Source organism: Belonocnema kinseyi, chromosome 6 (assembly GCF_010883055.1).
Source record: "Belonocnema kinseyi isolate 2016_QV_RU_SX_M_011 chromosome 6, B_treatae_v1, whole genome shotgun sequence".
NCBI classification, from domain to species: Eukaryota; Metazoa; Arthropoda; class Insecta; order Hymenoptera; family Cynipidae; genus Belonocnema; species Belonocnema kinseyi.
The window spans coordinates 135,285,846-135,288,479 of record NC_046662.1 but is presented as its reverse complement, the minus strand read 5'-3'; positions in this window follow the sequence as shown (position 1 = coordinate 135,288,479).

Below are 2,634 nucleotides of genomic sequence, written 5' to 3'. Positions count from 1 at the left end.
TTGTTCTAGAAAAATGTATATTAAAAGTATTTGTAACTCGACAAAAATCTGTATAAAGGCTGTCATTTGTAGGATTTTCTGATTTTGATACACTAGGTTTTGTTTTAAATATTTTTTCCGGCGGCTCCTGCCCCACTGAAAAAACTTGTTCTATGACAGGGTAAATTAAAAGTGTTGTTAGTTAAAAAAAATTCTGTATAAAGGCGGTCGTTTTGAGGGTTTTCTTATTTGATACACTAGGGGTGGTTTTAAATATTTTTTCCAGCAGCTTCTGCTTCACTGAACAAACTTGTTCTATAAAAAGGTAAATTAAAAGTATTTTTAACTCGAAAAAAACTATATAACGGAGGTCATTCTGACGATTTTCTGATTTTGATACACTATGGGTAGTTTTAAATATTTTTTGCCGCGGCTCCTCCCCCACTGAAAAACTTGTTCTATGATAAGGTAAATTAAAAGTAATGTTAGCTAAAAAAAATCTGTATAAAGTCGGTCGTTTTGAGGATTTTCCTATTTTGATACACTATTGGTGGTTTTAAATATTTTATCCGGCGGCTTCTGCCTCATTGAAAAAACTTGTTCTATGAGAGGGAAATTAAAAGTATTCTTAGCTAAAAAAAATCTGTATAAAGGCGGTCATTTTGAGGATTTTCTGATTTGGATAAACTAAGGTTTATTTTTAATATTTTTTCCGGCGGCTATTGCCCCACTGGAAAATTTTTTTCTATAAAAAGGTAAATTAAAAGTATTTTTAACTCGAAAAAAATGTATAAATGCGGTCATTTTGTGATTTTTTTTTATTTTCATACACTAGCGGTGAACTTCAATATTTTTCCTGGCGGTTTCTGCCCCACTGAAAAAACTTGTTCTGTGACACGGAAAATTAAGAATATTTTTAACTGAAAAATCTGTATAAAAGCGGTCATTTTGCCTTTTTTCTGATGTTGATACTCTAGGGGTGGTTTTAAATATTTTTTCCGGCGGCTCCTGTCCCACTGAAAAACTTGTTCTATGACAAGGTAAATTAAAAGTATTTTTAACTCGAAAAGGCTATATAAAGGCGGTCATTTTGACGATTTTCTGATTTTGATACACTATGGTTAGTTTTAAATATTTTTTCCGGTGGCTCCTGTCCCATTGACAAAATTTGTTCTATGACAAGATAAATTAAAAGTATTGTTAGCTAAAAAAAAATCTGTATAAAGGCGGTCGTTTTGAGGATTTTCTGATTTTTATACACTAGGGATGTTTTTAAATATTTTTTCCGGCGGCTCCTACCCCACCGAAAAAACTTGTTCAATGAAAAGGTGATTCAAAAGTATTTTTAGCTAAAAAACACTGTATGAAGGCGGTCATTTTGAGGATTTTCTGAAACAAATATACAAGGGTTTGTTTTAAATATTTTTCCCGGCGGCTCCAGCCTCACTGTATAAAGGCGTTCATTTTGATGATTTGCTGATTTTGATACACTAGGGGTGGCTTGAAATACTTTTTCCGGCGGCTGTCACCACATTGTAAAAACTTGTTCTATGAAAAGGTAAATTAAAAGTATTTTGACTCGAAAAAGATATATAAAGGCGGTCATTTTGACGATTTTCTGATTTTGATACACAAGTATCGTCTTAAATATTTTTTCGAGCGGCTCTCACCACATTGAAAAAACCTGTTCTATGACAAGGTAAATTAAAAGTATATTTAGCTGAAAAATCTGTATAAAAGCTGTCATTTTAACGGTTTTCTGATGTTGATACACTAGGGTTGGTTTTAAATATTTTTTCCGGCGGCTCCTGCCCCACTGAAAAAACTTGTTAAATGACAAGGTAAACTAAAAGTATTTTCAGCTAAAAAAAATCTGTATAAAAGCGGTCGTTTTGAGGTTTTTCTGATATTGATACACTAGGGGTGGTTTTAAATATTATTTCCACGTGCTGCTGCCCCACTGATACAACTTGTTCCATAAGAAGGTAAATTAGAAGTACTTTTACCTCGAAACAAACTACATAAAGACGGGCATTTTGACGATCTTCTGATTTTGATACCCTAGGGGTGGTTTTAAATATTTTTTCCGGCTGCTTCTGCCCCACTAAAATAACTTGTACTATAACATCGTAAACTAAAAGTATTTTTATCTAAAAAGAATCTGTATGAAGGCGGTCATTTTGATGGTTTTCTGATTTTGATACACGGGGGGTGGCTCGAAATATTTTTTCCGGCGGATGACACTGCACGGTAAAAACTTATTCTATAAAAACGTAAATTAAAAGTATTTTGATGATTTTTTAATTTTTATACACTATGGGTAGTTTTAAATATTTTTTGCAGCGGCTCCTGCCCACTGAAAAAACTTGTTCTATGACAAGGTAAATTAAGAGTGTTGTAAGATAAAAAAAAATCTGTGTAAAGGCGGTCTTTTTGAGGATTTTCCTATTTTGGTGCACTAGGGGTGGTTTTAAATATTTTTTCCGGCGGCTCCTGCCCCACTGAAAAAACTTGTTCTATGACAAGGTACAGTCTGTCAAGTTAAAGCGTGGATGGCTTTACTCGCAGTCGGTAAGGTGTATCAACATGATTTTGGTGTCAAAATATTAAGAAGAGCTCCCTCTTTCATGCTTTTTGATTTAACATTCAGTTTGC